At 32.1% G+C, this 27,800-nt stretch overlaps 1 protein-coding gene across 1 annotated transcript in view; it reads left to right on the top strand.

The window, feature by feature from the left end:
• The first annotated feature begins 3,362 nt into the window (after positions 1–3,362).
• LOC125071410 (F-box/LRR-repeat protein 7) overlaps positions 3,363–27,800 on the top strand; it is a 52,225-nt gene continuing 27,787 nt past the window's right edge. Inside the window, exon 1 of the mRNA XM_047681641.1 lies at positions 3,363–3,416. The gene's annotated coding sequence lies outside the window, so the exon portion shown is untranslated. The remainder of the gene's footprint in view (positions 3,417–27,800) is intronic.

Below are 27,800 nucleotides of genomic sequence, written 5' to 3'. Positions count from 1 at the left end.
CTTTTATATTTCATCGAAGAATATAATACTGAATTTATAGTCTATTAAAAATTACTTTAAAGACTTTATTATATATAAAGGGCGGTTAAAAATAGAATTGTTTAGAAATAACTACAATACCGCAGGCAGAGATGAGCTCGACACACTTTTTGCATTCCAATCGTATTATACATAGAACATGAGTGGATCTAGATTTGGTATCAGCTTAAAACATTTTATCATATGTTATATTATTGAAAAAAAAGTGAAGGCAATTCTTATTGTTATAATATATGACCTAACTAATATTTTATTAATACGAAAGTGTGTTTGTTTGTTACGCCTTTATGTCTTAATTACTCAACTAATCACTAGAAAAATTTTCATACATTTTACAGTGCAGAAAACTATAGGTACGTATTACTTCCTGACTCACGCGTGGAGCTGCGCGCGGCAACTAGTAGAGAATATTTTGATTTTTGATCTCGTCTCCGTTGAAGATTTTTATACTTAACTTAATAACGAAATAAAGTCCGTGAAAGTACACAGTACGGTACGGTGGGATTTTATTCAGAAACCTTTTACTTAAATTTGACCTTGAGGTTTTACTCTCAGCGCACTCAAAAAGATTCACTTTAATTAAAAGCGTTCTATATGTAAAATTATTTACGTATTCCTTGCTTTAATTTGTGTATTTGTCAATTTTAGTCTATTTCCTGTTCTGAGGCACAACCCATACAACATCACAATCTATGGGAAAGTTATTCGTGGAATGAACGATAAGAGTGTACTTCCTCCGGCATCCGTCTCTCTCTAACCTTAGCGTTGATCGTTACATGGAAAGGGACGGAGCGACTCAGGAATGTCCCTTTAGAATTTTATTATTCATCGAAAGTAGCTTGTAGGTACTCAGAAATTATGTTATTTGTAAATGAAAACAGAGACGCCGTGAAATTTGCGTAATAATTTCAACTATTCATCGCGTGAATCCGCTATATGTAACAATAAAAACATGAAATTATAAATAAAAAAATAAATATATAATTTCTGTTAAATATTATTTCATATCTTAACCAATCCTCCTAATTCAATACACTTTATCGATATGTAAAAACATTTTTCATAATTACATGTTATTAGTAATTATATAATATTGATCGCAATTTCATTTTAAAATGTCGGACACGACATTACAAAATTACGTAAACGTATTTTTTACTCAGATAATATCTGTAAGAGATGTAATCGGAACAAAATATCTCGTTAAATGTAAATAAAAACTCAAAACAGTTAGATATTTTTTTTGTTTAAATCATCAGTTTAACAAATTACAGCCTTTCCGTGGGACACCCTCATATTCGTCAGAAGTGTTATTATATAACGAGACACGTTTGGAATGATCACTTGTATGTTACAATATAATTGGTGGTTGGGCTTTGTGCTTTGTGTGCCCGTCTGGGTAGCTCAGGTATTCTACCGCTAAACAGTAGTACTCAGTATTGCTGTGTTCCGGTTTGGACGGTAAGTGAGCCAGTGTAACAGGCACAAGGGACATAACATTTTAGTTCTCAAGTTTGGCGATAATGGATCTATGGGAGGTGGTGAAGTCTAACCATCAGGTGGCCCATTTGCTCGTCCGCCACGCTATATAATAAAAAAATGTCTGTAAGATTTTTTGTATGGATATTTATACGGTTGGAATACTGAGTGAAGTTATAAACAAGTCTTATGGTGACGTCATCTGTCACTCTTAAGTCTTACGCTCGTAAGTTTTAGTTAGCCTCTACCGTGTACCGAGCGCTAAGATGTTTATACTTTAAAATTTTAGAGAATTAAGGAAGTTAGCAATGTTTTATTCGTATTTACCTAAAGCCGTCGGTTTTGCGATCGATTACTTTCCGGTGTGAGGAAATAGAGAGTGTCATTTCGCACACTATCACACCTACGCAGGTCTTGGTCTAGAGTTGTCGCTATAGCTGATATCGTATAGAGGGATGTTATTATAACTGGATCACAATATGTCTTCAATCTAAGTTTCATTATTAATGTTAATTGAATATTAGTGGATGTTAGTCATTAGAAAATAAGTTCACACAATTTAAATGTTAATATCAAGTTGTCAAATTTTTAATAAATATTTCTTTTATAATAAATATTATAAAAGACTACGGACCGGAAACGAATCTGTAGCATTCTTATATGTAATTTTATTAATAATATATTTATGGCAGTACCTTAAAATGAAGTAAATTCCGATCCCTTATTTATTTAAAATAAATACATAAAAAATATATAAAAAATATAATTAAACTAAAATAAAGGTATTAAATATAAATAATTAATAAATTTGTTTTCATATGAACTTTAAAATATTATATCTAAGAATATAAATGTGACAGAAATGTACTAGTCTAGTTATACGTCAAGCCTACTATTCATATGTAACGAACGATACGGTAACATCTTTTATCCGACCACTAAAAGTGTACATTTTTCTATAAAACAACTTCCAGTTTTGAGAACCTCTCGAAATGGGCTGGTTTTTACCTACACGACCGTAATTTTGATCTTTAATAATTCCACAGTAAAGCCACTTCAAGTTCTGCAAATTCATACGAAGTAGAGACAAGTAAGGTTGTTTTCCTCAGATGTTTGTTGAGGAGTGTGTGTGAAAGGGACGGAGAAGCGGAGCTTGAGTCTCGCTAGCGGGACATCGACCAGCAGCTTTCAGAAAAACTTTGCTTGAGAGTAATAGTGTTGTAACTTTTAAGAATATATTTTTTTATCAATGATTCTTTTATTTATAAAGTAAATTAACTTTTCATTCTTAACCCTAAGAAAAATCATTATTAATTCTGAAATTGCAGCATTCGTACAATGCAATGCTAAACTATTTAATAAAGCGTATTAGTTTAGGCAGTATTGTTGTATAAAATACGCTTAAAATTCAGTTAATCAAAAATATTCGTAATAAATTATCAAGTTACAACACATCTATACTGAGGTTACTTGCCCCGTGGACATCGACAAAAACCGTGCAGCCTGCGTCGTTACGTCTGTGTGCTGCCGTGTAAAGATACACGCACACAAACAAAGACGCATACCGACAGCGCTCGCGCAGGAGAAACTAAGTTTTGCATTCAACACTCAGTTGTAAAGCAACTTTTAGGGTCATCAAACGCTTTATTGAAAGCCTTTATAACTTCACGCGTCAAATATCATTCAAATCAACTAAATATATCGAATGTGACAGGAAACGGGATTAATCTAGTGTTTTTGAAACGTTACAACGTGTTCTGTATACGAGTTAAGTGATGCTGCTAAAAGTGTAGTGCAATGGTTATACATAAGTGTGTCATGGGAAAATATTTAATATGAAAATGTGGAAAAACATTTTCTACGTGAAATCTGTAAGGAAAAAGGGGTGCGGGGAATAGGTGAGTGATATTCTATCATTACTTTGACGGTGCTCGCTGGCTACTTCGTTCGTTCTGTCCATTAAAGTGCTACTGTTCGGGACACTGATGAATTCCATGCGATACCAGTTTATTTGAACAAGTTGAGTATGTGTGGAGGTTTGAGAATAATTTAGCTTGATTTAGAATATGAAAGTATTTGTTTTGTTAATTATCTTATTGTATCTTTAACAAGCGCAATGTTAATTGTATTTGATAATTATCATTGAACCAAATAACTAAAGTATTTGTGAAAAAACAAAAGTCGGTGTGAAATTTGTATTGTTTTCGTATACATACAAATTTATCTTCTTAATATATAAATAATGATTATTATTAGACTTAATAAATACAAATAAAGAAAAATAAAGAAGAAAAAGTATTCGTCTAATTTAAAGTACATTTTTATAAACCAGTTTAGAATATATGTACGTATATATATAACGTGCTGATTTTGTTTCTAACAATTTCTCAGCGTTTGTCACTTTATTGCAAACTAATGTTATATTCTAAATGTCGTTACTACATAACTCTCAGTTTATAACTATTAACAAAATTATATACAGAATATTTTAAAGAGTTTCTTGATGTGGCGTCAGATTACTGAACTGAGTAGAATCTAATTTTAATATTTTTTCTAGCTTTACTTAGTTACGTTACGGTATATTAATCTGTAAAAACTTATACGTATAGAGGACATAAAAGTATAAATTTAGTATTTGTTGAATTTAATGCAGGACATATCAATTTAATTGTATTTAAGTAACACAACGTCTAAGTTATTTAACGGAACACAGAAGTTTATAAAGATGTTTGCTGGTTATTTTCGGTAGAATCTACATTCCGAACCGGTTGTACCTTTACATAAAATATATTGTAAATTTACTAATCAAAAGTTCTAGTAAGAGCCTATTTAAATAAAGTATTTATTCATTTAAATTTAATAAATCTTTGGTAATTATTTCAAAAGATTACAAAAGCATAATTGTATTGGTAATGATCATATATTTTGATTGGATTACTAAATAATGCTATGTCAGAAAGGATGTATAGTTAGTTACATAAATGACGACACAACAAATCTTATACAGATTAAATAAATAACAAGTCGTTCGATTTTTGTATACGTTTGTTCAATCCAGGATTTTGTCATACCTACATATGCTGATCGAGATCGCATTCTGTGTTAGGGTCAAACTTAAATGGTCGTACAACATCTGATTCAAGGCAAATGGTCTGTTCTGAATACCTTTTATTATTATTGCATTAAATTAGTGAACCTTTAGATATCACGACTGTACAAATACATATTAGATAATTTTTTTTTTTTTTGAAAATATCAAAGCGTTAAATTTTATTTCGTTTTTATATCGCAACTGTCATAAATAGTTTAAAAGCTAAGAATTTTATAGAATACTTGATTTGTTTTTTTTAAAAGGGTAGTAGCAATGCCCTATTAAGAAATTACTAACATTTTACCCCTTCAATTAAGTTTAAAATTTGTAAAGGGAGTGGGGATAAACATAACCCAAGTTGTCAGGATCGAACTGGCGACGTTTTACATCACTAGGCGGCTCGTAAACCCTTGCTCTATAGACGTTATATGTATTACTGTGAAATTCTTGGTTGAGATATTGTACATATAAATCAAATAAATTGTTAGTTCATGATTAGTAGTCTTATTTTTTGTCACATAAGGAGGCGGACTGGCAAAGCTCATCTTGATGATGGTGGTAATGATGCTAATTAGTCACCACTGCTCATAGATATTTTAAGAAAGATTAATCATTCCTCATATCATCAATGCGGCAACAAAGGTCAAAGTCAATAGTCTTTATTCCAAAAATCTGCCAACAGTTCGGAAACAAACGACTCGGACCTGAGAAAAACGGTGCAAGAAATTGAGTTGTGCTTTTATATATTAATGAAAAAAATATTTTCGTTAATTGATACAGCCTGGAGGCGATGATCTCATTCGTAACGGGTGCAATCACAAATCTCGGGAACTAAGATGTTAAGACCCTTGTACACTGACTTCGTTCACTAGTAGCGCTGTTATATATGTTATATATAGTATAAAATATGTAACAGTGTCCGTAGTCATGATATTTTTCTCGGGCTATTGTTGCTCTTTCATAATATGTAGTAAAATGAAACTGTCCTAGCGTATGTTCTATTCGGATGTAGAATTTTAACAACAAATCCAGCCATCACCTCTAATATAGACGAGGATTTAGTCACGTTTTGGGACTTTTAAAGTAACGTTATATAGTTTATAGGTAACACCACAAATAATGGGTTTAAAAGAGAATGAGAAAGAAAGAGAAGCAGTTGTGATTACTATTTTATTTTACGTAATATATACGGGGCAGGCGAGCATTCTACCATCTACTGATACAAGGTCTTTGTCGCTTGGGTAGGTACCACCTACTCATGAGATATTCTATCACTAACCAGCAGTACTTAGTATTGTTATATTCTATACACACACAAGGGACATAACACCTTAGTTTACAATATTGATGGCGTATTGGCGATGTAAGGAATGGTTAATATTTGCCAATGTTGGCCCAATTGCCTATCTGCCTAAATACGTTATAAATATGTTTATACACGTGCCATTAATTAACAATCTGTTATGTGCAATTTTAGATACTCGAGAAGTACACAAAGAACACGTCTAGAACATTCTGAGGTAGTTATCGCCAAGTCGAACAATGTCTCTGTAGATTAGCGAATTATATTGAATTAACGAATCGATAGGAATTACACAACGAACACCGATTTTCGTATTCCTTGAGAACTGATGTTATTTATTTCAAAAACAAGCAAATGATCTGAGTTTAGAGTCCAATACAAAATAGGTCGACTTGATTCTGAGATTAGCGCGAATAAAGGACAGAGAGACGTGGCCGGGGTGCTGTCTGACTAGTTTTCTACTATAGATTTACAATTATTGTAAGCGTCAGTTATTGTAAAAATATTCAAATTCCATTAAATTTTAAAATCGCTTCATAATGTTATATAAATATGTTAATTATGTTTAAAACATATATAATATATCCTATTACAAATACTGCTTATTCATTTAGTGTGATCGTTTGTATTTTGCCGCTAATATTAAAATATATATTTCATATACAGAGTGTTTCAAAAGTTATAATATTGCAAGTAACAAGACAGCTCATTATCACCTCAACCATCACATATTCTATCGCCAAATAGCTTTGCTTAGTATTGGTATGTATCTAGTTTGAAGGGTGACTGGGCCAAGAGATATAACTTAACTCCCAACGTTACCATCAGGTTGGCCATTAGCTCGTTGTCCTTATTGTGTAATAAAATAAAAAATTAGATGCGTCGTGAAACATCATCATGATCAGCCTGTGTTATTCCACTGCTGGACATAGGCCTCCCCCAAGGCGTGCCACTGAGCCCGATCTTCGGCCCATGTTTTACCGGCCACCTTCCGCATATCATCGCTCCACCGTGCCGCAGAGCGTCCTACACTACGCTTGCCGATTCGCGGTCTCCACCTTAGAATCTTTTTGCCCCAACTGCTATCAGTTCTTCTACAGATGTGACCGGCCCACTGCCACTTCAGCTGGCTAATCCTCTGAGCGATGTCAACCACTTTCGTTTTTCTGTATATTATGTATCAAATAACAGACAGAGACAAACAGAGAATTATTAAACGATAATAAATAAAACTGTTATTTATTCAATCACGTGACAATTAAAACAATAACAAAAATGAATTGAAAATAAAATTCTATACAATAGAAAGAGACAAAGACACAAAGTTAGGCAAAAGTCGCCAGGTTTAAAACTTAGCGTTTTTTCCTTACGTGATGGTTTCGGCCATTTCACTCTACAGTAAGCCGAGCAAAAGAACATCGTTCCAAAAAAAAGAAAGGTTAATAACTCTTACAGTGATAGAATAACCAAATATAACCTCAAATAAAGTGTCATAATGTTCACGATGATGAAAATATCATCATCATAAAAATATATAAATTTATGTACTAGGATAACTTTTTATCTTTCCTCTGTGTGGGTGGACCGTGGAGATAAACTACGAGCGTTTCTCACGACTTCACTTCTTTGAAAATCTTCGAGTTTAGGAATATTGTTTTTTCCCTTACAAATATAATATTGAATTATTTTCTAAAGGTGTTAATAGATAAATTCTTCAAGTACTTATTTATTTAGCTATATCTCTACATTATATAAAATAAAGTCGCTTCCCGTCGTCTGTACTTTTAAATCATTTAAACTAAGCAAAGGATTTTATATATAAAAGTGACATTTTATGTAACAGTCATTTTTGTACCATTACTGGGCTGAAGTATTTGTTCTTGATGAGGAGGTTTACAACTTATTCCATCGCGTTGCTCCAAAGTTTTCGTACGACTCATGCAGGTTTTAATGTAATGCAAACACAGTCGTACTATTCAGGACTTGAATCCACAATCATTGGTTAAGAATCTTGTGTACCACTGAAAGCTTGTCGCGATATTTATATGTAAATAGTAGTAAATAGGTACCTAATTATATATGTAGGTACGAGTGCTTGAATCTCGAGACAAGATTTTATATCATATTAATTGTGTAATGACGTTAGAAGATGATAGTACAATTTTAAAAAGGAAAAGTTTATTTTATTAAGTAATGAGTTTATTAAATAAGCTAACAAAGTAAACGAAAAATTACTTTAAGTGTCGAATAAGAGTGGAAAATCCGGTGATACTTCATTTATTTTATTTATATGAATAAATATAGGCGATTGAAAAGCGTTTTTTTAATTTTAAAACTATTAAACAGACTAAGGAACTTCTTAACCAAAATGGTAATTGCTAATAAAAAAAAAAAACTATTTAATTTCTTCTCTTTGATGATTTATATGTCTAGACAATCAAAGGTGAGAACATGTCGAAAAAATAGTGGCCAACGATTGGTCACTAAATACACACACACTAGTAACGTAGTATGACGTTTTGTGTATGTCAAACGCAGCTATCACGCACACCAAGGTAATAATCTAACGACCATAAAAAAAAAATATATTTTGTAAATTATAAATGTCACCCGAGTACTAAAGATGTCAGCGTCATATTGGAAAATATTTAAATTATTTTGGCGGCGTATTCTTTTCGTATTCAAATTGATAGATAACACCATTTTCTATAACACATTAAAATTATATTATATAATGTTTCCTAGGCAGGCTTATGTATTTTTTTTGTCTTTCAATTATTACCATTTATAATATATATTTTCTGAATTTATTTAAATAATTAAGGTTAATAATTGCATTCCTCGTGTCATGAAATCTGATGTTTTGAACTGTTTCATAAGCTTAAAGGTTATCTTATACGTATACAGTATAGTTCAAATACCAGTGTTTGTTGAATCATATTTTTTATTTTATCAAGAAATTTCTTAGTGTCGGTTATGAATATTTTTACTACAATGCTTTATGGTTACAATGTCTAGTGAGACTATATATATATATATATATATATATGTGGGCGGACGAGCATATAGGCCATCTGAAGGCACTGTAAGAAATATTAACCATTCCTTGCATTGCCCACGCACCTTCTACATTGGGAACTAAGATGTTACGTCCCTTGTGCCTGTGCCTCACTCACCCTTTGAAACAGAACATAGCAATACGGAGTACTTGAGTTTGGCGGTAGAATATCTGATGAGTTGGTGGTACCTGTTACAGGATCGATTCTGACCCTTTGGGCTATTGTCGTCCCCATTCCTAACACAAGTGATAAGCTTTAAAGGAGGAAATATGAATGAATGAAGGTATTAATTCTGGATAATGTTTATATTCTTTTTTTTTATTTTTATGTATTCGGTTGTTTTGTTTTGAATATCGTTTGGTTGTATTCGTCTATCTTTACAGTAATCTAATTTCATTGTATACTTAAATTTTAAAAGGTTACCAGCAAGAGGTTATATACTCACGATAGCGAAGTGGATTGTATTAAGTTTAATAGAAACGGGAGCTACCTCCAAATCCGTATCTTAATCTCGAAGACACTTTTCTTTTTGGGAGCGTTCCCTTGTTCTTCACATACGTGAAGAGCCAATGGATGGATGATGGTAATAACAAGATAGGATAAGAATATTCGTTTGTTACACTAACTTTACAGCACGGCGCACACATGATACGCACGTTGCCGCTACCCACTCGAGAAGGGAAGTATGTCATACTTCAAAATCACACATGGGCAATAATGTATATGACTTTCAATATATGCGTTAACCTAAATACATTATAGATTGTTTTAGTAATAAATTTGGTTTGCACACTTTTCAACTTTCTGTATAGCCAACCTTAGACCTGTGCTGTGATACATCTGTTAGTGTGAAGTAGAGATTAGAAATACAATATATTATTGGTAATTCGACGTATTCCCGTTAGGAGGTAATAGGGGTGACTATTTGCGATAATTTTAACCCCCATATGCATAATGCAAAAGTTAACCATTTTTGAGTTATCACGTTTTTTAGTTTTTTTCAAAATAAGTCAAAAAAAACTTCAAAAAAGTATAAATTAAAAACTATTTTTTTTCGTCTGATTTATAAAAACGATTAAACTCTGGTTATTTGTCACTATTAATATAGTAATTATCCGTTCAAATTTTAAAATTAGAGACGGAAGAAGATATTATTTCAATATTTTTTCCACAAAAATGCCTTAAAAACTAAAAAAAACGTGACGTAACTTGTCCTGCAGATTATTTTAAAAACATGACCGTTTTCTTAGCTTTCCAAAAATGTATAACAACTAGGAACTTATTTCAAAGCAATCGAAATAAAATGACCACAAAGGACGCTGGTGGAGATTCGTATTTGAACAAAACTTACCATAGCATACCTAACCAATGCAAGATTATTCGCGTTTGCTCCCTAATCGGCTACCGGATGTATCAGTTTATAATAAACGAATCCGAGAAACTGGTAGTTTTCAGAGACGACAAATTAACCCGTTAGGAGGTAATAGTCACCCCTATTACCTCCTAACGGGAATACGTCGAATTACCAATAACTATGTATATAAAAAATGCGAAAGTAACTCTGTCTGTTACGTTTTCACGGCCAAACCACAGAACCTGATGAAATTTGGTTTGACGTAAGCTTAAACAACAAGGAAGGACTTCTTTAGTAGTACTTAGTAATGCTTATAACACATAGCAACAACTAATCATTATATATATTTTATTTCGATAGCATTACAGATAATGTACGTAATTAGTTTTACAAAATAGTGAAAGTCGTAAATAAAGAAATAGATTGTTATTTCTTTGAATACTAAAACAAATAATAACCTATTTGTTTTATTATAAGTTTCGTGACTGTTTAACCTTTCCCTTGTATATTTGTTTATATATTTGTCTTCACTGTTTGGATATTTCATATAGTTAATATATTTCATGATTTTGATGCTGCCTGGTTATAAAAATATGCATGTTTTCATATGAAAATTCACTCAATCATAATTTATCGATTATTCGAAATTTATTTGTTTGTTATTATAATATTGTATCGGAATCGTAGTGGATCCTAGGTATTAATGTAAAAAAATCAAGTTTGCTTTATTAAATTTCGGTGACTTAGCCGTAAAAGTGTAATAAACAACAAGACAGAGTTGTTTTCTCATATATTAAAATATAACTACATATTTGTACGTTTTAAATATCTAATGTTACAAATAATTCGAGGGATGGCGAGTGACTCTGTCTCATTTTATTTTCAAATCGTATTTTAATTATATGTGCAGCACAGGTGCACTTTCTACGGCCTTACTGTATAGTATGACGGATTGGCAATCTGACAGGAGTCTAGCAAGAATCTCTCAATATTGGTAGCATCGCTATGTTACACTCTTTTTATATTAAAGTACCCCTTTTCTTGAAAAAATACGAGTATAAAATAGGAAAGCAGTCTGACTATTGGGCCATCGGATGGTAAGTGGTCACTACTACTACTGACATTGACACTAAGAAAAATTAACTATACCTCACGTTGCCAATACGTTCAAACTTAAACGAAATAAATAGTTCCTTGTGTCTGTGATTTCATTGGTTCACCCTTCAAATTGGAACACAACAACAGTATTGCTGTAATGACGGTTAAACATGCTTACATTACACTATCAAGTATCAACTCCAAGTACCACTCCTGTTCCTGGGAATTTCTTAACTCTTTACGACTCGACTGGAATATCATGATTCGAAGCAACCTAGTCATTTGACTAACATGACACTAAAATGCACGGTCTTAATAAACATATATTGAATTAAACGTGTTCCGTCACATAATTAACGCTCAACGAAGTCTGCATGATTTATACGGATCATGGTTTCACTTCAAGTTTTGCAATTAATTTTCTAAAAACGAGTTCACATGAGCGTGGAAATCTTTAACCAGATAAATGATAGATATAACTTCGATTAGAATTATCACGCTTATCTCGTTAAGGTATTTAAAATAGAGCTCTCAGTGGCTTAATGAATTTATGAATAGGTGGAGCACTTAAGGCGAACGTTTATTTAAATATTTAATCATGTTATTCAGTATTAGGTCAAAGAGTCAAGATGTCCTAGTAGATAGAAGTTCTGGATCTAGAAGATTATGGGTTCAAATCTGGAAAACTACCATACCACGATCTTGATAGCTTTAAAATAATAATGGTTATTGTTGCCCATTAAAACATAAAATCATTTATATAATTACAATGCAGCCAACACGTCGCTAGTACAATAAAATCTTAAAATAAACCAAACCTTTATTTTTATTTTATGAAATAGGTAAGCGGACGGGCGAATGGGCTACCTGACGGCAAGTGATCACCATAGACATTGGCGCTGTAAGAAAATTTAAACATTTCTCACATCTCCAATGCGCTACCAACCTTGGGACCAACTAACCAAGGTTATTGTTGTCCCTTGTGCCTGTAGTTACTCACACAACAATACAAAGTATTACTGCTTGGCATTAGAATATTTGATGGGTGGGTCGTACTTATCCATAGGGCCTTGCTCAAAGCCCTACCGAGCAGTAAATTATATATTCCACATAGAACATTTAAGTTGCTCAATCTATGACCAAGTAATATTTAACTATTGTAAACAGAAGTTTTTGATAAGGATCAGGTATTTTAATCCAAACCGTTGATAGGTTCTTAAAAAGCAATTAGCAAGTGCGATGCACATATTGAATAAGGCAAAATCCTTATATATATACTCTGATAAAAGTGCTTAAAAGTAATCTAGCGTAAAGTCGAATAAATTGTCTTCCAATGGTAATTGACTCTACAACTTATTTAACAGACCTCGAAAAAAATATTTATTTTTTCATGACGTGTTTATCTACATATGTAGTGTTTGGTAACCTAACCTAACGGTTTTTTGTCGATTGTTTTCTTAGTAATGTTTTACTGTTTACCGAATGATGATAGTGGTCCCGTTTTCAACGAAGAATGGCTAACGCAGGCAATACTATGAAGCTCAAGTGAATGTTCAAACACAGGTGCATTATTTATTCCTTCACTCTCGTCATCTTGTAGGATGGTAACAACACTGGAGTTTAGGGAGTTTTGACCACTTACCACCAGTTGGCCCTTTTGCCTGTGTGTTTCTATTACATAGAAATAAAACTTTCAAAATTTTGCTTGCTACTACTACAAATTTATTTAAATTATCTAATTTTATCGGTTCTTTCTTTACACCCAGGATCCCAGGATCTGATTTAAGGTCCACCTACAAGACGGCCATACCTAATAACACGAACATTTTACCTTTACTTTCAAGTGGCATGCCAGTGGGCGTGCTAAACATCAACGTTTATGAGATAAGTTTCTAAATGAATGGGTTTACTTTTCTGGGTCAGGCGTATCGTTACCAGTGCATTGAAGCTATCGGATATTCACGTCATAACAAGTTAGAAAGCTTCTTAGATAAGGCGCTTAGAGCATTCTTTTCGGATATGACTTGTCGTTGTAGATATGACATACGGTACTATGTGACAGTTACAATTTGTTTTGAACTAATCTGGTAACAGTCGTATTGTTTTGAAAGTCTTGAGGATTAAGGCTACGTTGACTAAATAGTTGTCGCTTTATATTTATGGACTAATATTATGATGTCTGACATTTTTTACATTTGACGTTAAATAAATGTCACCTAAGTACGTCTGTGTATATGTTCGCTTGTTTTTTTTTTAATATTACACAGTGAAATTTGATTAGGGTTTTACCATAAAATTATTTTTTTGGATGACGTATTACTTTAAGAGATATCAAAATAAATAAATTGTTAAGTTTTATTGTTTGCTAATCAAGTTGTTAACGATACTGATTTTGACTAAATTAATAGAGATAATAAAACAAAGTTCGTAATAGCGTGTACATTTTGTAGAAAATTTTCAGTAAATATTTTAGTCATTTATTACTACGACTGATGATGAAAACGAAACGTTACTTTCGTTGAGGTGAACAAGTCACTTTTTGCTATCAATTTACTTGATGCCTTTGTGCAAGCCCGTCTGGGTAGTCACCCCCTTATCAGATATTTTACCACCAAATAGCAATTGAAGGATGAGTGCGCCGTACAGGAACAACGGACATAATATCTTAGCAACCGCGATCTAAGGTATTTCTTACAGTACTTCAATATTTCTTACAGTGCCAATGTCTCTAGTCGGTAGTGACCCCTTTACCATCAGATGGTCATACGTATATCATTAAACATTTTAATGTAAACGTATAAAAACCCAATGTTATTTTTCAACTAAAGTGCACTTTCTGTTATTCTTGTGATCGGTTGTTTGTTTTTAAAAGCTTTTATGTCAAATTTATTTATTTAATAAGCTCGTGTTAGTTGATTCCCATAGCTCTGCGAATAAATTTAATAGTATGAATGTAAGTCGAGAAATTTAATTTACATTTGATATAATCTCGTATATTATTTATTTAAAAATTCTTGTACGGGTCTAATTAAATTATTATATTTCGATTTAAATTTCGATTCAATAATCCTGAAGACAAACTAGTTCTAATGTAATCGAGTGTTATTGTAATATTCAGATATATCTCTAAAATTAACTTTTTTGTGCTGTAGATTATTATAAAACTAAAGATTTTATAGTTAATAGCACAATATGTCAGATATTATGATCGCCTCCAGGTATACATAAAAAATATATGTTGTAGGTGTAATAATTGATTATATTAGATGTTGAGTTTTTTTTAAGAACTTTTGTTAGGCTTTCGGTATATATGTTCGAACCTCTGACAATCAAATGCCACGATAGCCATTTTGGTATTAGCATTGAATGTTATGTAACACAAGAGTGAGGTTAAGAATGTTACAGTTCGTTGATATGTTGTGAGCACACGCACAGATCTATTTAAATGTGTAAATCATATATTTATAACAAATAAAATTATTACTATTATACATATTGGAGTTCTGTAGGACACTGTGCTCACAACTAGCATGCTCATTTCTAGCATACATTATAGCTTGTCATGCCCGTTGCGTGTGTAACGTTACGATAATATTTTAGATCAGTCACGAGTTTAAGTTAGATAAAAATTTCAACATACAAACATGACATACCAATTCAAATAGAATATTCAATTCGTATTGCTACGTGCTACTGTTTATACATTTCCTGTTATAGTTAAAACGATTACAAAGAAAATTAATGGTATAATGTCTTCTAATCTAAATATAGGTCATTAAAATTCACCTTGCGTGGCAAAACTCATTATTTCACACAACACGCTACTCGTGGGAACTGGTAATATTTTGAAGATCTTAATTAACAGTAATAACTCTTATGTTAATAGAAATAGAGGTTATATTTAAGCTACGAATTATTCAATCGTTAGTTTTGGATGAGATACACTTTAGATTCAGTTAATCATTTATCCAATTTATTTGTGTTAAAGATTCGAATATTTAAAGTTCATCAGATCATGTTTTCCGTTTGAAACGATTTCGGTATCTGGAAATGTTACTAAAATTATTTATACCCACTGAGTTTATTCAATCGTTTATTGCATTTCTCAATGTGTATTTAGGTGTAACAATCAAATCATTATGGAAAGGAAGCTTTAGTTTATAAGTATGTTATTTCAAAATCAAAATTGTATTTATTTAAGTCGGTTTATAAAAACACATTTGAATCGTCATGTTCCAATAATAAATTAAATAGAAAGGTACTACCGGTTCGGAATACCGATTCCAACGAGAAGGAACAGGAAGAAACTTAGTATTTACTCTTTTCTACCAATTAATATTGGTATTCTAATTGAATATTTTGGAAAAATTAATGCGCGCTTATTCTTAGAATTTAAAATATGGTATGCCTTATTTGAATTTCCTAATTAGAGTTTTCACGGTCTTCTTTGAATGTCTATGTGGCCGACATGGCTCAGTGGATACAATGGTGATTACGGATTCAAATTGGGCTAAGGTGTTTCGTAACCGTGAAAGCAATTTGTTGTGAATCATGAGCGAATTTATTTATAGTATAATTCACCTCAACCCCGCTGTAAAATTCTGCCTTGCGTTCGGTGGACTATTGTGGATCTGTGGCACTAGACAAACTAGGCATAATAAAATATCCAAATCCTAAAATCAGAAAGGAGCCTTCCATCATTTATATATAGAACAAACAAGAAAGGCTCAAAATTTGATCCTTGTGGAATTCCCAGTATTTGGATAAACCCCTGTATTTGCGATACACTAATGATAAAAATTATTATTCAGAATTCAAGAAATATTTTAAATACCAAACACAATTAATTTTCTCGAGTCTAAACTATTTTAAATTAAAAGTAATGATTTATAAAGCTATGATTTTTGTTAGAAGATACTATCACTGCTGGTCAATTAAATTGACATAAAGTACTACGTACAAGTTGCAAGGGTCATGCCGAGTACTCGTAAATACCAGTAACTTGTTAACCGTATCATATGTGTATAGATGTTTATAAACATTGAACATCAACTATACTGCCAGCTGGAGACATGCTTTTGATTAGGTAACGTACAAACCGTGTGTTTTATTTCTAATTAAAACAAACTATATATTTGTAGTTTATTTGTGTGCGTTAGTTCAATTATTTTTCATTTGTAAATTGTAGGGTTGTAAAGGTCCTCATTAGATATGGGAACGTAAATAAAATATATGAGTTAAACCCGACAGGCTGGAAACGTACAGAAATTTTAATAGGCTTAAGGGGAGACTTTTGCTTTGAGGTAAATGGTTTTGAAAAGTAATTAAAACAGCTAGGTCTGTAGTATTTATTTTTAAACATATCTATATTTTATACGATCTGAAATGAGTCTTGGGTTCAAATATGTCTGGATTTTATATATATAATTTATAGTTTAAGACTGAATGACTGAATAATATTACTAAAACAAAAAATATCGACTGAATACCTCAGCGGTACTAGAATACAATTTAAACTTACTTAGAATTTTAAACTTTCACATGAAAGAATATAAGCACGGTAACATAATATTTAATTTAAAATTTATTCAGTTGTAATTTCTATCTCGTTATAGAATTCATTAGAAATTGTAAAACAAATTCATAAAACTAGCAGTTCCCGTCAAGCTGGACATGTTTATTAAGTACTTAAACATTCGAGCACATTTAAAACAAGTTATAGCTGTGATAATTATAACAATTGACCATTATTAATTCTAAACGGCTTGAAATTTGATACTCTGTAACTTAAGTTCTATTAATATGACTGTTTCGATTAATTTTATGGGAGTTTTGTTTGGAATACTCGTGATTATATTGATGGTATTCATGATTATATTGATGGCGGCCCAAAGGTACGGCTAATGTTAAGTTATAATATAATAAACGTGGATCGAATCGACTAAATTTTATTAAAAAAAAAAAAAAATTTAAATAATTGTAATAAATATATTTTTTTCAATTTCATTGTAACTTGCTGATTGATTTATTATTATATCATAATTAATTACGAGAAAATAATTATAATTGTTGCCAGATGTCAAATAAATTTACATAAAAAAAAAACTTGTTCACTATGTATGTTACCTTTAATTTAAAGTACAATTACCGTGTACCTTGTTACTTTTGTTAGTAATTCATAATAAATAAATAAATAATGATTAACACCTTTATATCCCAAACCAAGAATGTACGTACAGCACTTTTATTTGACTTAAAAAACGAGGCGTTATTGATTCGGTTGCGTTCTCTTTTATTATGTGACTCGTGACTTCGCCCACTGTGAAAAGATTTTGTTGATTTTTTTTTTAAGCTAATTTGATTTTGATTGGATTTGTCATATCAGAATTAAAAAAAGTCTAAGGGTGGAAATGTACAGCCAATTCCAATCACAGCACCAGTAAACGAGTTCCACGTTTAATTGAATAATTAATGTACGTCGTTCATTATGGATTCGTGAAAAATGTTATAATATCAAATTTGGAATGTTGGCGAAGCTGTTATCGAAATGATGGAAGTGAAATTCATTCGTCATTTGATTTCCCTAGCCGGCAACGTTTCATTTTAGTTGCGCGCTTAGACAGATCTTAATCATATTTATAAACTAATTATAAACTGCCTTAAATTAAAAAATATATGTATTTAAATATACTTAAATATTATTATTATTATTCAGAATAAAAAGAGTATTTATATTTTTGCACAAATGTTTTGTATCTGTTGTGACATCAGAATGTACCTATATTTGTTTTTTTTCCGTGTGAAACTTTAACAAGGCCTGAGCTGGCGCTATTGTAAATTAATAATCATAATATAACGATTTAAACGCTTATGTTATACATATATCTATTTACTCAGGAATGCGTGCACTCCACTTTAAATTATCGGCGTTCATTAGTTTTGAGTGACGCTCGTGCTTATAAGATATTTATTTGGTGGCAGGGCTGTGTGCAAGACTTTCTGGATAGGTACCAGCCACTAATCATATATTAAAATTTAGGCGGTAGACCGCCAAGCAGTCCTTAGTATTGCTATGTTCTGGTATGAAGGGTTAGTGAGCTAGTATAACTATAGGCATAAGGGACATAATAACTTAATTCCCAAGGTTGGTGATGAATTGGCGATGTAAGGAGTGGTTAATTTTTTTACGGCACCAATGTTTTTGGTTATTGGTTACCACTTACTGCAGTTGGCCGATTTGTCCGTCCGCCTACCTATGCTATTAAAAATGTATAAGATTGTCATAAGAGGAAAGACCGCAATAAAAATAAAAAATTGATTATATAATTACCATTGTTTTTAAGTTTTACATTTAGCTCAACGGAAATGGGCATGTCTTCGTGAATGAATACATCTATAATATTTCTTAACTGTACTGCGTTTTCTGATTCACTATTAAATGCGGGAGCTTGCGGTTTACTAACATCACTGGTACTGCTCCCGTATCGTGGTCCGGCGTCAACGCGGCCGCGGTGCATTGACATACATACATACATAGCACCTGAATAGATAATGTAACCCATAATAGTGCAATAGGCATGCAAGAGGCAGGTGCTAGGTGCCCTGTAACATAAAATTTCACGGTGATTGTTTAACAAAAAAACAAAAAATCCTTCTGATACAATCTCAAAAGGATTTTATATACAATCTGTGGTCAAATTAAAAAACAAAAATCATAAACAAAACCAACTGTCTTTTGAATTAAGAAAATAAGTTAGGATTTAACTAGGCTGTTGTTAATGATGTTTCAATAACATTATATAATTATTACTACGCAATGATTCACAAACACTGAGTCATTGTTTATAGTTATAAACTAAGTTCCATTGTAACCTACGCTCTGTCTATTTGATATAATGAAGCTTTCTATTGTGATATAAACTTAGTTATTCTTTAAACGGATTATGCATTTATAACGAAGTGAGTTATACTTTATAATTAGGTAGAAGTACTTGTAAATTATGCAAGATGTTCCAATCAGGACAAGTGAACTTAGATGAAGATTGGGGCTTTAATCTCAGGTAACAGTCTTTTAATTTTCGTGTACTTATTTCATCTTGTTCGGCAGGAATAAACATCATTGTAATTATACATTTGTTGGATGAAATTCTACCTTTTTTCAGGCCGGGGGATTTGGTTTGATTTGGTTGTTATAGTTTTATTATTGACTACAAAATATACATTACTGTATTTAATAATATACGTTATTTTGTATAATATTTGTATATAGTGGTTAGATCATAACGGTGTTGATAACAATGATACCGGTCTTGAGATCAAACCCTTGAAAAAATCTGCATAGCCCGAAGTTTAGAAGATGGCGATGTTTTCTCGCTCGAGTTTTGTAAATAACTTCAGAAATAAAATACATACGACGTGGTGGTGTCGGATTTGATGTCCGATTCGATTACATCAGTAAGATAATAGATTAATTGTGCAAGTGCACATAACTGTGTACTATAAGTATGTGCATCGTAGTACTAGTCTATGCTGCTGGCCACTGCTGTGGCCGAAATAGATCAAGAGGACATAATCATCATTATCATTCATTATATCGTCATCGGAAAAAAAACTTAAGCGACAAAATGGTACTTTTGGAAAAAAAGATTTAAATTAAAAACGTTAAAGATCATTTTAGCGTTAGTTCCTTTTCTCTGGCGACTTCTGTTGAATGGGACAGAGCACTAAAAACCTACGTTCGAATAAAATCAAATCAACGTATATTACATTTAAGTAGAAACAAGAACTTTTGAATCGTAATTATATAAGATTAACTATGCCTCGCGGTTTCGCCCACGTGCAATTTGGACTATACTAATATATATGACTGTTTCATACAATTTATCATTACACTAGACGTTTATGATTCCCTGTTGCTCTTCATGTTGTGTTTATATCGTGAAATGATATATATACTAATATTAAAAAAGTCACTCTGTCTGTCTGTTCAGCTTTTTTACGGCCAAACCACTGTTTTTGTTTTTTGTTTTTGTTTTATGGCATTGGTTGGCGGACGAGCATATGGGCCACCTGATGGTAAGTGGTCACCACCGCCCATAGACATAGGCACTGTAAGAAACATTAACCATTCCTTACTTCACCTATGCGCCACCAACCTGGGGAGCTAAGATGTTATGTCCCTTGTGCCTATGATTACACTGGCTCACTCACCCTTCTAACCGGAACACAACAATACAGTCTACTTTTATTTGGCGGTAGAATATCTGATGAGTGGGTGGTACCTACCCAGACGGGCTTGCACAAAGCCCTACAACCAAGTACTGAAACGAATTACATGGAATTTGGTATAAAGCAAGTTTGAACACCAAGGAAGGTTATGGCTACTTTTTTATCCCTAACGTCTGACGACCCCCTAAAATGCGAGCAAAGTCGCGGACAACTAGCAACCTATAACAATGTTATAATAAACACTCACGCCATAGAAACACCTTTTTTAACATTCTTAATATAACTGCTTCTATGTTTATAAACAAACTAATTTTCGCTTGTAAGTTCGGGATTATATTGTAGGCTTTAAGTATAAAAAGCATATGTTTTCCTTTGGGATTTAAGCTTAGTTCATGCTAAGTTTCATCAAATTCGCTTCAGTGGTTTTGCTGTGATGGCGTAACGTAACACACAGACCAATAGATAGACGGACAGACGGAATTACTTTCGAATTTATAATATTAGTAAAGACCAGGTATTTAACGTCACTGCTCCACTCTCGTGGTGTGTACTGTTATGTTATGTAATAGTATATTATAGCCTTTCTTAATAAATGGGCTATTTAAAACAAAAAAATTGTATTTGTAATCATAGACCTTTTTAGATTAGCGCTTTAAAGTAAACGAATAGCTCTTTAGCTGTTTCAAAATATTTAAAAAAAGAACGTTACAGATACAAAAGTGAAAAAAAAATTATATTTTGAATGTTAATAAGAATATAAAAATACTACCACTAGCTATTCGTAGACCGCCATTATGTTTCCATGTTGGTACCATTGAAACATCAAGACCATCTTGATCGTATAGGAAAAAAAAAAAACGATAACACCAAATAATCGAGTTTCAAATCTGATATTGCATTTGAGCAAAAAAAAAAACAAAAGTTACATAACCGGATCTTGTATGCGTCAAATGTGTTGTTTAAAATTATGTGACTTCTATAGCTGTCAGTTGTAAAAGTATATTATGCGGTATTTCTTATGACCGTTTTTTATGCCATCAGTTGGCGGACGGGTAAGTGGTCATCACTGTCCATAGACATTGGAACTGAAAGATTTTTTTACCAGTTTTTAAATCGCCTATGCTTCACTAACATTAGGAACTGAGATGTTATGTCCCTTCTGCCTGTAGTTACACTGGCTCACTCACCTTTTAAATTGGAACACAAGGGTACTAAGTATTGCTGCTTGGCGGTCCAAAATATGGTGACTACCACAATGTGAATGACCGTGCTTGGATTGTTTGTTGTAAATCCTCGTTCCATTAAATGTTAAAATTATTTGGAATGTGGAATACAATACTCTTTCTAAACTTGTATAATTATTTGTTTTTTTATCAGATATCAAATCAAAAAAAAAGTAATTATATTCAAGTAGGCTCTTGCGAGCACCTTTGATATCACTTTCTATTTAAATTAAATTAAAAACTAACACCGGTTTGAAATGTTCTAGAATGTAGATTCTACCAAAAATAACCTTCAAGAATCTCAGTCGTTACTCATTTCCGATGGCATGTTATATATGCATACCTGTTCCTGGTAATTAGATTATCGTCAGTCAACAAGTATTCGGATACTTCAAGACGTAATTGTGTAGAACTTCAATTAATTATATTCATTAACTATAAATTACTTTCACACACCACATTCATATTTAAATAAGATCGAAAGTTAATTACGCTTATTTTATAATTAACAACTCCCAAACAAAGCGTGCTCTCTCATTAAGAACTGATTTTCGAAAGGAAGCAAAAAAAAGTTATATAATCACGTTGCCTTAATGTAACGATACTGAAATATATATATAAAATATATATACTATATAGCACTTAATCATCCACCAAAGATCATAATTTATCATTAAACAGTAAGTCGAGGATTTTTTTTTTATTTAGAACTTTCTTAATGCTCCAGAGTCAAAAAAAGTCTTAAACACTACCCAAGCGTAATTTCTTATTTGTTTTAATTAAGTCATACCAGTAAATATCCTGAATATGATTCGAATTATTAGATATTATAGATATGACTATAATTTATAGATTTTTTGAACTTCATAAATTAATTTTATTTATCGCTTCTTTGTTTTTAAATAATACATATGATTATATATTTAAACTTTATTCGATAAAAGCGACTGAATTGTACGAAAGGCGGATTTAACACCATTAAGATATTCTTGACCAGTCACCCAAGCGGATATCATACCTTCTAAACAGGGTCGGATTAAATATGTCAGAACTCCTAGGCCACTTCTCGAGGCCCTTTTGTACTTTTCTAACTTCTTAAAATGTATATATCTTCTAGCAGAAGATAATTTTATCCTTAATTACATTAGTTTTTCTTTTTATGCAGCTAATACCATCACTTTAAAAAAAAAAAAAAAAAACATTTATTTGGAATTAATTAAAAAATAATTTTAAAACCTTATTTCCTAATTCCTTGCCATTTGCTAGGCTAGTTGCCAACCAATGAATGATCTGGTCCCGCTTTTGAACCACACTGTAAGATGCGGCCAAGACGCACTCTGATGAAACTTACCAACCGATTTTGACGGCGATATAACCATTAATAAAATACGCAGCTATTAAGATTTCCGAGTAGGAAATGCTTGAGAAACTCTTCATGGGTGTATCCCGACTGGTTTAAGCCAAAGAAGTTCACTGCTGTACCTTTGGAGTTCTGACGAATAATTATATAATAGATTGCTATCTTATATATTTTTTATATTAAAAGTGTGAGACTGAGTTTGTTTATTTTTCACGTGTTAATTACTCAACCGATCTATTTGAAATTAAGCATGTATGCTGTCAAAGACATAGTGTAATCCCCCCCCCCCATACACCATCAAACCCCCTTCCACTAAAGCGGATTAAGCCGCTGGCGGAAATTAGTCGAATATGAAACTTATATCATAAAATATTTACGAGTACCTAAACTAAATTAAAAATGAAGTCGCAAAAAAATTAAAGAATTTTACGGTGTCCAGTTTCATGTGAATGCAGCTTAGGTTTTTTGTCTAGCGCTTTTATAGCTGTATCTATAAAAGGTGTTATTTTATTAAGTCCCGCAATCGCGTTAAGGCGGTGACTTTATGTCACCACGATTTACGATTGCAATTGGAATTCTAGGCACTGCTGGGTGTGCTGAGATCTAGACTCGACTGATATGGAATTTTTTAAGTATTCAACTTCTAGTGCGGTAATAATTTAAACTATTTTTATAGTTATTATAGGTTAGCAGTTTTTTAAATTCATAGCATCTCACGTATAATAAATTTAAAATTCAAAAATGTATGAATAATTTGTATTTTGTTTTTATATGTGTAAACACTAAGCAAAACGTGGCCAGTTTGTTCGCCTGCTTACCTGCCTGCTTTTCTAAGATTAAAAAAAAAATCGAAGAATTTACAAAAAAATTTAACAAGAAACGAACAAAGGATACTAAACAAAACGTTTAATGTACGAAACTAATTTAACACTGTTAACAAGAAATAAAAGAACGGATACAACAAATAAAACTAAGGGTAAAGAACTGAACAGCAATACCAAGTGTACTTCAAACAGCCAATAATAAAATAGAAGACGATTTTACATCTAAGCCTACCATTGGTGTTACTATTTAAAATGACATACACAGACTAATAATGATGTTTTTAATTGACAAGTTTGACCTTGTCCATAAGAATTCCATTTTTGAAATAGCCTTGTACTAGTATATTTCTTTATTATTGGTAATTTTATCTATCGCAGAAAATTAAAAAAAAAAAATAGTAAAAAGTTCGTGTCAAATAAATATCTACAGATTATTTCGTCAATGTCACTTCGGAGACGTAAATTTTGTTATCTGTATCAAAATGGCAGAATAATTTAAATAATTAAAAAAAAAAACGAAGATGAATGTGACGATAGGCCACGTTTTATTATATTTAAAATAGTTTTTTTTTTAGGGTGAAATAAAATAGTTTTTTTTTAAAGTAATAAGTAGGCGCACGGGCTGATAGACCACCTACTGGTAAGTGGTCACCACAGTCCTTAGACGTTGTCGCTGTAAGAAATATGAACTCTTCCTTACATCATCAATGCGCCACCAACTTTAGGAACTAACATGTTATGTCCCTTGTACTTGTAGTTACACTGTCTGACCCTCCAAACCGGAATACTTCAATAGTAATTGCTGTTGTAACGGCAGAATATCTAATTAAATTGACGATACCTAAGCAGATGGACTTACATCAAGAATTAAAATATTCAAGCAGTTATCATAATTAAAAAAGAATATAAATTATCTCAATAAAGTTTAATCAATACCAGACCGCGTTAACGTTAGGTCTAAGCAAACATAAAATTGTATGTAAATTGTGCCATTGAAGAACGTTTTATAGGCATCTAGTAGCTCCTGGTACGTAGACATACAACGCCTTAGAATGGGCTGGACGGTGAAAATAGCACGTGTAATTGACCGTGTCGGGAATATTACTTGAATCAATTTCATACATTAAGCAGCAGGCTCTAGAACTAAAAGTAAATATGAAAATGTTAAGTTATTGAACATTAGCTACATTTCCTGAGAATTTAAGTATATTTGAAAACATTTCTACGATTTTAATTTCGTGTTGAGCTTCTGTTTATTGTGTATAATAATCATATATTTGTATTTTTAGACTTATATTACGAGCTATATAAAGGTTTTGATTATTTAAAAAGATATTAATTTATTTTAATTTTTATTTATGTTCTTTATTAATATTTTAACTAAATATTGTACAATTTTTTAGTAAATGGTTAGACTACCTGTAAATAGTTGAACATTTGCCTAGATAATTTTGATATGTTTTTTTATTTTTATTTTGATGTGATATTGTCTGTCTTGTACTCGTGGTTGTCCTATTGAAAATAAAATAAAATAAAAACTACTTGGGTTGTAAAATGTTTATGATTCTTTAATAAGAATATATGATGATGATACGAAAATCTGAACTAATATGTGTTTGTTACGTTTTTTTCTTAACTACAGAACTAATTATCATGAAATTTTCCCTACGTGTTTTCAAGGGTACAGAAATTCACATAGGATAGGAATTACCTTTAACACTATAACAGGCGGGCGCAACCGCAGGCGGAAACTAGTGCAAAATAAACAATCATTGTCATGTACTTTGAAATCTAAATTTTGATAGCACTTTTGAAGCGCCATTGTACAAATTAAGTCAAACGTAAAGCGATACCGTTTCAGAATGTAGATTCTACCGGAATGTAGATTCTACCGGTAGGACGTTGTCTCGCTTGGGTCGGTATTAATGTTCCGGTTTGAAAAGGTGAGTGAGTCAGTGTAATAAGCACGCAGTGACATATAATTGATTTTGTAAAAAGTTTATACAGTTTTAGTATCGATAGGCGATTGTGACCGTATACTGAAGACTCATTGGTCAGGTGTATAAAAAAAAACAAAACTGTAAATTTAATTGATTAATTAATGAAGTAGAAGACTTATCTAAATTGAATGCATTAAACATTTTTTGTCACGAGTCATCTGTCGTCGTGAGCAATATTTTTGCATATAAATGTCTGACGAGTGTATAGTTTTAGCTTCGGTTTAATCCCGAGGGAAGTATGCAAATCTTGAGATAAATTGTCTATCAGTACTTCGGCGACATAAATTATACGCTTGTTAACTTGATTCAATTCAATTTACCTGTTCTGTCCGTGTCTTACAATATATATATCTATGATTAAAATATATTGCATGGATTTATGTTCTAGCCCGATTCATAAATGAAGATAAAAATCTTTCAAAAGAAAATAATAATTATGGGTTTAATTTAAGTGACAAAAAATATAATTAATTCGAGTAAAACTGAACCCAACGGAGAGTTTCATGTCATTATCGACTTATTAATTACTGGAAACTATGAAAATTACTCATGTGAGATGGCTTCCTTTTATTCTGTTCTTGTAAATCGGCGGTGCTCACCTCATAGAAGAGAAAGATATAGAGTAAGTACGTAAACTGATCCTACGATTCAATTGATAACCGCTCGAAATACTAACGAAATCCTAAAATCTTTTGGTAGAACCTAATCATTTCCTTTTTTTCTTGTGGCATACTTTTACAATGATCCTTGGTGTATTATTCCCAAATTGCCCATAATCCTCTAAGTCTCATGGCGATTTAAATGTACCGTGAAGCGTAGCTAGAATTATTTGAATTGTATATGTATATTTACGTAAGGCCTTGTATCTAGATTCCTCAATCAGATAAAAAGGTCCGAAGAGGTCAGCCCTCCTTGACGCGTGTCGCACTTTAAAGCGACTAGACGACGCGTGCTTGTACGAGCCCTTTTTTAGAGGTACTGTTGGCGGCTATTAGACAGAATGCTAGACTTTTCGTTTATCCGATAAGTGGATGATACACGTAACAACAAGAGCCAGACATCACGCCGCTGTTTGGGTAAATACTATGCTCCATCCCAAACGTCAAAGATGTAAAAATAAATGAATCTTAAATTTACAAATTCATATTCCACGTAATTTCAAAGTACCAATAATAACAACGCTGAAATTTGAAACGTAATTTATTTGCCAATCCAAAATGAATGCAATCGATTCTAGGCAAGATTTCGAGGAATTATTATACTGGTATGATGTCAATGTCAAAGTTTTATTTTTTATTTTTAGAAAGTACCTCCTATTTGGTCTGTGATGTACTTAACACCGTAAGTGCACGTGTTCGTACAGAATCTCCAAGCCCATCACTTGTGTCGACTTTGCCTAGACGTACCGACCTGTTCCAGGCTGGAAGATTAAATTGAGTAAATACTCGTATCAGCTTGTGATACGGTGTATGCTCTGAATACCGCTTTTCAACAGCTTACATTTTCGCTAGATTTACGAGCTAACGGTGCTTATAATTTTATTATCCACACATTTACGTAAAATATTGTCACTCTATCGTGCATGCTTGTGTGGTTTACAAAAACGTCAGCAAAGCACACACATACACGCAACAATACATGACTTTCAGTTCGGTTTTGCGGTCGAGAAAAGCTTCATACTTACAACATAATGTATCGACGATTAAGGAAAATCACGATTATCTTTTTGCATAGAAGTCGAG

This window comes from Vanessa atalanta, chromosome 19, assembly GCF_905147765.1.
Source record: "Vanessa atalanta chromosome 19, ilVanAtal1.2, whole genome shotgun sequence".
Taxonomy (NCBI): Eukaryota; Metazoa; Arthropoda; class Insecta; order Lepidoptera; family Nymphalidae; genus Vanessa; species Vanessa atalanta.
This window is presented reverse-complemented; position numbering and strand designations above follow the sequence as displayed.